This window comes from Dendrobates tinctorius, unplaced genomic scaffold (genome assembly GCF_039654945.1).
Source record: "Dendrobates tinctorius isolate UK_male_01 unplaced genomic scaffold, ASM3965494v1 ptg000114l, whole genome shotgun sequence".
Lineage (NCBI taxonomy): Eukaryota > Metazoa > Chordata > Amphibia > Anura > Dendrobatidae > Dendrobates > Dendrobates tinctorius.
Genome location: NW_027361782.1, coordinates 21399165 through 21408786, shown reverse-complemented (window position 1 = coordinate 21408786; position 9622 = coordinate 21399165). Strand labels below are relative to the sequence as shown.

At 45.5% G+C, this 9622-nt stretch overlaps 1 pseudogene; it reads right to left on the bottom strand.

Moving 5' to 3' along the window:
- Positions 1 to 7538: 7538 nt before the first annotated feature.
- Positions 7539 to 7662, bottom strand: LOC141101110 (U2 spliceosomal RNA; annotated as a pseudogene).
- Positions 7663 to 9622: the final 1960 nt, after the last annotated feature.

The following is a 9622-nucleotide window of genomic DNA, read 5'->3' as shown; positions in this document are numbered from 1 at the left end:
ACCGAAATAACAGAGGAAGTCAAGGAGGTAGTGGGACCACTATAACCCGTGCTCAAACCCGTTCACAGGTAATCTCAGACCAACTGGTGTACAATATTTCATCATACATGCTATCTCCTGTAGAGACTTTCGCCCTTCAAAAAGGGCTTTCATTCTGTTCGACACCTAGATTCAATGAGTTTATTTTGGATCAAGAAACACAACGGTTTTTCAGATCCCTACATCTTAAGGTTCATTTTTCTAAAAATGGGCCTTCCACATTAGTTGATAATATTCCGTCAGATTCATGTTCAGACACTGGCTTACTGACTTTGAAAAAATTGAATTTGTATAAACCTAGTAGTTATACACCTCCCAGGTCCTATCATCCAGTAGAGACCTATATCAGCCTGGTTCAGAAAGACATTAAAAGTCAATTACAGTTGATTCACAGTGGAAAATATCACATTTTGAGTAATATGTCGAGGATTGAACGTTTGGCCATAGATGGCCTTTTTCGTAATAAACAGTTAATAATAAAACCGGCTGATAAAGGTGGTTCTATTGTTGTGATGGATAGACAATATTATGTGGATGAAATTCGTACTCAACTTTACAATTCCGATACTTATCTTCCTGCTTCCTCGGATCCATCTCCTTCTATAACTATCGAGATTCATAACATTGATCAGCATTTTTTGTCTGTGGGTACTATAGATACCAAATTGAGTGAATTTTTGATTAATTCCCATCCTATTACACCGGTTTTTTATACACTTCCCAAAATACATAAAAACCTCACACAACCCCCAGGAAGACCAATTGTCACTTCTACCAATTCACTTTTTATCACCATTATCAATAGTACTCGAAAAAATCCTCTCTCCTCTCTTACATCTGATCCCCGCATGGCTTAGAGATACATCACATTTTCTATCATGTATCAGGAATTTGAATTTAACTGGTGTCAACTACCACTTGGTGACGTTAGACATCACTAGTTTATATACTAGCATTAGTCATCCAAGGGGGATTCAAGCTGTTAAAAATTTTTTGGAGCTCAATACAGATTTTTCTTGTGATATTCAATCCTTTTGTATCTCTATGTTGACCCTCGTATTAACAAAAAATGTTTTCTTATTTGAGGATCAATTTTTTTTATTCAATTAACTGGTACTGCGATGGGTTCAAATGTGGCGCCTCCGTATGCCAACATTTTCATGGCGGATTTTGAATCTGAGTCTGTTTATCCACATGTTCTCTTCCAACAGTACTCGGTACTATGGAAGAGATACATAGACAATATTTTCCTTATTTGGATGGGTGATGTGGCTTTACTTGAGAGTTTTGTGCAAGATATAAACATGAAAGTTGCATGTTTATCTTTTACTATGCAATATGATTCGTTTTCTATTCCTTTTTTGGATACCAGGGTTATTAGAGAAACTGATGGGTCTCTCTCTACCGATCTGTTTGTAAAACCAACAGATAAAAATAGCCTCCTACATTTCACTAGCTGTCACCCTAAACATGTTAAGAAATCTCTTCCGAGATCACAGTTTTGCCGGATTGATCGGATTATGTCTGATAATCTTAATCGGGTTGGCCGACTTGCTGAAATGAAATCGAAATTTGAATCTCGAGGTTATCCTGGTTCCTTATTGTCCTTTTCTGCCTTATCGTCTATGTCTAGTCCTGCGACAAAAACTAACAGAGTTGCCTTTGTAAACACATATCACCCTTTTTTGTATCTTATCCGTAAGGCTATTCGCCAACATTGGCCTCGCCTCTCTAATTCTTATCCCCAGATTTCTGAATTTCAAGTTCCTCCCTTGATTTGTCACAAAAAAACCCCTAACTTACGTAATCTGTTAGTTAGGGCTGATATAGGCAGTTCCCGTGATTCAAGAAGACAGGCCATTTAAGCCATTAGGAAAAAGGACTTTTCCTTGATTGCATTGCTTGCAATGTTCTAACATTACCAAAGGTAACACTTTTACCCAACCCAGATCTGGAAAGGTTTTTCCAATTAAAGAGTATGATAACTGTGTCTCTTCATATGTAATATATTTCATAAAATGTCCATGCGGTCTCAGGTATGTTGGGGAAACTACTCAACATATCCGAGATCGTATTTCTTAACATAAATCTACTATTCGCTGTAAGAGAACTCTGTCACCCATTCCAGCTCACTTCATCTCTCAGAATCACAATGTTTCTCAGCTTCGTTATCAAGTGATTGACAGTGTACCACTCACTAGACGAGGAGGCAACAGGATACAAAGATTGAAGGAAAGAGAGGCATATTGGATTTTTGTTCTTCAAACACTGGAACCTCTTGGCCTCAATAGGGAGTATGAGGTTTTTTATTAATGTTTTTTATTAATTTTTTTACTAATTTTTTCACTAATTTTTTTATTAATTTCCATTTAATTCTCCTTGTTCTCCAGATTCTCTATTATTACGTTATTTCATATTTTATATTCTGTAATATCAACGTGGGGTTGGGATGTTTTGATCCTCTTTTTATAGAGAACATTATGGGTATTCTATTATATTATTGGTTTCAAAAATATATGTGGGGAACATGTATGTGTATATGCATATGTATGTATGTGTATTCATATGTGCATGTAGGGTAGATGCAATTTTAAGTGTGCATGTTTCCTGTATATGTATGTGTGTATGTGTATGTATGTATGTATATGCATATATATTTATATATGTATGTATATATGTATGTGTATATATATTTATGTTATGTATTATTCATAGTGCTAACACATATACAATTGTTTAGATAACTTCCCTATATGAATCTATATTATTCCGTTTTTTACAAAAATGTTTTCCTTTTTTCCTACAGACCTAATTGCGGAAGGAAGGTACCTATTTCGGTTCTGATCCTCTTACTTGGTGGTTTTCTTCTCCCCCTTTTTCCCTCTTTCTTTCCTATTTTTCTTTTATGTTTTTATTTTTCCTTTTTTTATTTTCCTGTTTTTTTCCTTTACCCCTTCACATATATAAATAATAAAATAATATGATATTCAGGTATGATTCTGTTTAAACATAAAAAATATAACATAGTATTAATGACTTTAGCAATATTTCTCTGTTTTTTATGTCTGCGCCCTAGTAGTGACTCATATTAATACTTTTTTTTGCCACACTTCCCACTTCGGATGTGTCCTCTTTCCCCACTTCTGTCAGCTCTGACGGTCTGCACATGCGCGGTGAGAATTCCGCGCCTCGGTGACACACTTCCTGTCTATTGACAGAACTCATGCCCCACTTCCGTCTTACTAGACGGTCTGCACATGTGCGATTTCTTCGCTAGGTACCGTCACAGCTGTTGTGCATTGTAGCCATTAAAATGAGTATATAGAGGCACCGACTTTGGTATATATACACACATACACGCTTCACAGGCAGCGGTGCAGACCCACATTACCGCTTTTTCCTTTGGAGGTTTGCAAAGATTAGCGATTTATTGCCATTTACGCTTATAAAAATTTTTTACTGTGTCTCTTATTTCAATTTTCCTTTCCCTCCTTTTTCTCCATATCTTACAGCTTCTGAAACTTCAATATATAGTCACACAGGTACTTTTTTATATATATTTTCATTTGCTGCACATTCTTCCAATGGTACCTTTAGCCACGTTAGGCTGTATTTTACTCATGGTTGTGAGTAATTTTTTCCGTTCTCCTTATTTACAGAATTTACCCTTTTGATGTATTATGAGGATGTACTCTGATGATGGGGTCCTTACACCAGAGAGATAAATTAATCTCTTTGGTTAAACTTTGTCAATGTATTATGCATGTTGATCATATGTCCTTTTCTGTTATTAATGTTTGTACTGAGCATACAAGTCAGTTATACTGTACCGACTTGATTTAGTGATAATGGCTGACAGGATGTCTAATTTCATATTATTGTTGTATGTTGTTTAGATAAATACCCTTGATAAAGGCCTATTTGTCCGAAACGTCGGGGATCCTGTGTGACTGACAAATTCACATATATTCAAAAACTGTCTTCAGTTCTTAGCTCCCCAACTTCACGAGATCTCATCTCTTCATGACCATCTGCCAAGACGGGCACCAGCAGCTCCGTTCCACCACCAGTCGGACCCGGCCGCTGTTCATCACTGTCAAAGTTTTTCTCCCGCGGAAGACCACTTACAGTTTCTTTGAGCTCCAAGACTTCTTTCTCGAGCTCCTCAACCCTGTGCTCGGCCATTTGTCTCAGGACTCTTTCTTGTTCGAGATGTCCTTCCATCTCTTCCCTAAGCATCTTGTTCACGTTTTGCCACGTTGACAGGTGACCTCTGAGCTCAGAGACTTCCTTCTCTAGCCCTTCTATTCTGTGCTCTCTTTCTCTCTCAGAGCCACAGTCACCCCCAGTGTCTGAGTCACCCCGGCCTGTCGAGTAATTCTTCCAGTTACCCAGTAACTGTGTTTTCCCCCAAATCATCTCATCTCCCAACCCACCATCCGTCATATCATTAGACGTTAGGTCCGTAAGTTGGGCAGATGTACTTCTTCCAGTCAATTCTACCTCTGACCTGTCCACGTCAGGAGCAGTCACCGTCTCAATATCTGTTAGCCCAACAGTAGAAACGTCTCCAACCTCCTGCCATATGTCATCAAACACGACAAAGTCCCGGGCCCTCTCCAAGGCATAGACTAAGTCCCGTGGTATTCCACTCCCTTGGCACTCCCCACCTATGGGCCCCTCAAACATCACTCTGTCTACCGTATAGTTCACCGTGACCCCATGTTTACAGCAAACCTGGACCATTCTCTCGGTCAGACAGAAAGTGAGAGGAGATCCTGTCAGAGTCACCTGACACTTTGAGTCCAGCCAACCCGAGACTCCTTCTCGGTGCAGCATTACGGTACACACCTGTGGCCCTTCATTATCTGGAAAGAATATTCCACATTCAGAAAACAACATACACGAACATTGCTGTTCCTCTATTGACACACCGGCCCCTTTCTGGACCACCCCGATTTGGGTCACCGCCCCCCTCTGGGATTCCACCCCTTTTTGGGCTACCACCCCAATTTGGGTCACCGCCCCCCTCTGGGACGCCACTTCTTTTCGGGTTACCACCCCAATTTGGGTCACCGCCCCCTTCTGGGATTCCACCCCCCTTTGGGATACCACCCCGATTTGGGCGACCACCCTCTTTCGGGATTTCCCCATGTCCGTTATACAGGTCTTCTCAGACCACAGTTCACACAACACAGTTTGTCTCTTTTACAATACCACACAAGTCTTTGTTGGCACCACCACTGCTACTGCTGTCACCGATCACTGACACCATCGGCTGCTGTTCACACCCACAGCGGCTGGTGTCCTCTTCGTAACCCCGCCGAGTTACAGGAAGCCGCTTGTCCCCTTCGTAACCCCGCCGAGTTACAGGAAGCCGCTTGTCACCTTCTTGACTCCCACTGAGCCACCGCAGGCTGAGTTGAGAAAAGAAAAAAACACCACGCAAAAAACTCACGTGTCCTTTCTGTGCGCTATTCAGGATGTTCCGTCTCCTCTCCTGATACCGTCCAACACACAGGGCGCACCGGGTGCTATTCAGGGAGTGACCCTCCTCCCAGGGTTTCCCAACATACCGGCTACACCAACACACCACACAAAACTCACGTGTCCTGTCTGTGTGCTATTCAGGACATTCCGTCTCCACCTGAGACCGTCCAACACACAGGGCGCACCGGGTGCTATTCAGGGAGCGGTCCTCCTCCCAGGGTTTCCCAACACATCGGCCTCAACAGGTCCAGGGGCTTAGCAGGTGCCCTTCAGGACATCCATCTCCTCCTGAGACTGCCCAACACTCACGCCTCACCAGGTCCAAGGTCACACCACGTGCTCCAGGGATCCGATTCTTCTCCTGGAGTCTCCCAACACTGACCCTCCAGGTACACAGTCTCTCTCACTGACCCAGGTCAGTACAACACAAACACCTGTCCGTTACCTGTGTCGGCCCCACAGGTCCTCGGATACCTCTTCTCCACAGAGGCACCCTATCAATCACCAGTCTCATTCTCACTGACCCCGGTCAGTACAACACGGTTTTCACGACCATCACCTGCTGGCCGCGCAGGTTCTTGGACCCCTCTACCGCAGAGGTATCCTATAAGTCTCTTTCTCCTGGGGAAACGGCCACACTGGGCTCACCGATCTGGACAGTGCCTTACTCACTAGGCCGCCCCACGGTTCCAGAACCACAGCCGGGCAGTGGCTTCCCCAACCGTCAGCCTTCCTGGCTCAGCGTTGCCCTTAGCAACCGACTTTGCAGTCCTGTTCCGTTGCTTCCAGCAACAAGGCTACAACAATGCCCATAGCTTTCTCCACCAATTGTGAGGTAGTGCTGTCATTTAAGTAGGGGACCACTCGCTTGGCAGCCACAAAATCAGATCCGGCACAGGTTTTCCATAAACCAGTATAGTCCATGTGGTTTATTAAACATCATAAACCATGACCAGCAATATATAAACGGCATAGCATCCATGACAGAGCTTCACTCTGCTAGCAATGTCCAAAACACAGGCTTTTCAGCCTCACAGTTATATCTCACCCCATCAGGGTTCTCTCATGGCTGTTTCTCCATACTGCAGACATTCATTCCCTCCAGGGAACTCTCAGGCACTTGCAGCCATTATTCACAGCGTCCACACGTGCTGTCAGACAGTAAGCCCCATCTCAGCGGGACCTTCCACACTGGACCAACCGGGTCCAAGCATTCACCACATGTGACCTACCCTGGCCACATAATATGGTTCATAGCCACGCCCACCGGGTCACATGACTCTGACCTCATCACAGGTCCTTCAAGCACTTACACACTCTTTACAACAGTGTTCTTTAAACACACCCCCTGGCTGGGTTTGTAGGTAACTGGCCTGCCCATCTCCCTAGTTACCTGGAGACTTCTCCCTGTCACATTAAAGCTGCAACTCAGCAGTATCACTGCTGATCAACACATAAGTCTCCATCTCAAAGCCACCCACTTTGAGATACATAATGGCCATTCAGTATTCTGCCATTCATCCTTTCTCCTGGGACATCCACACAGCGCCCCCTAGAGGACACAGTGGTTACTACACCACAGCGTAGATGTCAATTGCCCTGAAGCTCATGCTCAGAAGGAGCTACACAACCATAGACCTTGGAGGACAAGCATCACTGCCCCTCCACCAAAGAAGGGCCATATTCCTAAGCACACTACTGTATTAAAGGGACCACAGTGTGTCCCCTCCTCTTTTCTCTCGGAAGGCCCCGAAGCCAAGCCTCTCTATCCAGAAGGATAGATCAACCTCTCGACCCTCTACCATTAGTGATCTCTCCCCCTTCTTTAGAGCCGCCAGGAGAGACCGCTGCAACATGCCGTCCCCAAAGCCCGGAGATGAGGTGGACACCTTATTTCCCCCGGCCCCGGAGGTGACAACTCCCGATGGGTTCTGCCATCACCGGGGGGGGGGGGGGCAGTTGGATCAGTGACCACATCTACACCAACTGTATCATTTTTACCCACCTCCATAACCTCTTTTTCCATCTCCCTGTTCTAAAAATCCATTTAATATATGGTCCCCAGATAGGGGACGTATCAGATATTAAACTGATAAGAACAGATACTACACAGTATCGCTTCCCCACATCCATAACCCCTTCACTCTCCACCAAACCAGCAACCACACCTCTAGATAAAGAATTTTCCTCATTCATACCCACCACTGTACTCATTCCTGATGGACCAGTGACAACAAGGGGTGACATTTTGACCTCCGCATCATTAGACTCAAGGGGCTCAGTCTCCTCCACTGAACTGGAGGTGACCTCACCCCTCATCTTATTTGTTCCCTCCGCATCATCAGTTGGTAGTTTCCGTTGCTTCACTGTTCATACCAGATGCCGCTGATCTTTTGCCGCTGTGAGGTGCCATTGATCCTTTATATCAGGATCTTGCTGACCAGTGGCACCAACAAAGAACAGGACTTTGAGTGGACCAGACCTCCCAGCCCCAGCAACTCCCTCTGCTTCTCAACTAAGTGATCAGTGGCAACAGCATTCAGGGGCGCCGAGTCTACCGGAGCTGCCCCCTACCCTGGGCCACTCGCTACTCCCACTGAGGAGCACACCACAGGATCGTGGCCTGACGATACGCCACCGCTGGGCCGCCCTCACTGTCCAGCCTATCGGCTGCTGCACCTGCTGCTACATCCCCACTACTACAAGCAGAGATGGAGCTCTGTTCCTCACAACGTTGCTTTGTAATCTCCCCACTTCTTTGCACCGGATCGACAGCAGAACCCAAGCTGGGCTGGGCATGGGGCTTATACAGCGTGCTGACCCTGCAGCCGACTCAGGGGGTACAGGGAGGGGGGCATACACATAGCTCACCACTTCCTGCAGCTTTGGCTTGGTAGTCTTTGCATTTTTCGGACCCCAGGTGTCTCCTCCAGTAAATTGTCACCAAGATGGAAGCTTTCATCTCCACCATTAGTGCCCCTCCCTGGCCACTATAGTCACTGTCCTCCCCAGAGCCAGCAGAACTGCGACCAGATGCCAATGTCACCTGTCCAGCAGGGAGCTCGCTGCACATGGCCTGCAGGTGACTTTGCAGGCTGCCAAGTGGGGCTTTCTGCTGGTCATCATCCTCCTCCTCATCATCATCCATCTGACTGTCAGGCTGAAGCCCCATCTGCCATTGCTCTCTGTTATCAACCATTTCTCTAAATCTGTCCTCATTCAGTAGTTTTTCCTTGAAGGGACCACTCTTCTCTCTTATGAAAGCTTTCCTTACCTCCAGCTCATTAATTTCATGCTTTAGCCTCTTTACCTCCGCCTGGAGATGGGTCTTCTTCGGTTTGGAGGAACCTACAGCTTTGGGGCTTGTACAGCGCAGCTCCTCCCGGAGCCTCCTGATGGTCTTGCTTGTGTCTTAATTCTATCGGAGGTGGCTCATGACCTGGGAGCCATAGATGGACACAGACTCTCGGGGTCTCTGCAGTCTCCGACCTTCCTCAGTGAGGTCAGCCTCACCTCCGTGAGCACTCATCTTTCCTCCAGAAGAACCGCCATCATGCACGATAGCAGGCTTCTTCTCCTTGTTGGAAGCCTTGCAGCTTCTCTGGGTATCTGCAGACCCGGGGGGAATAGGAGCCACATTGCTGTGACTCCTGGTGGAGTGTCTCACCCCCAAGGTCTCTGATGTGCAGGCCAGTTGCTAGTTTGTTCTGCCCCCTGCCGGCCTGGTCTTGGAAATAGAAGCCTGGGTCTTGGCTCCTTCACTCATCCCAGGAAACCAACACCACCCCAGGGTAAGAGAGAGAGCAGGTCCCAGGGTGGAGAGGTGGTGGATCTCTGGAGCCCAGAGCACACAGCAGGATCTGTGGTGACCACACCCACAGTTACCAGAGTGAGCAACAGCTGAACAGAGCTGCACTTACTATTCTGCTGGTGCAGTCACTGTGTACATACTGTACATTACACTACTGATCCTGTACTAATCCTGAGTTACATCCTGTATCTCTTTTTTTATTCTAAAAGTACAAAACAAAAAAACTTACATGCAAACTTACAGAAAAAAATCACAGACAAACAATAAAATATAAGTCCAATG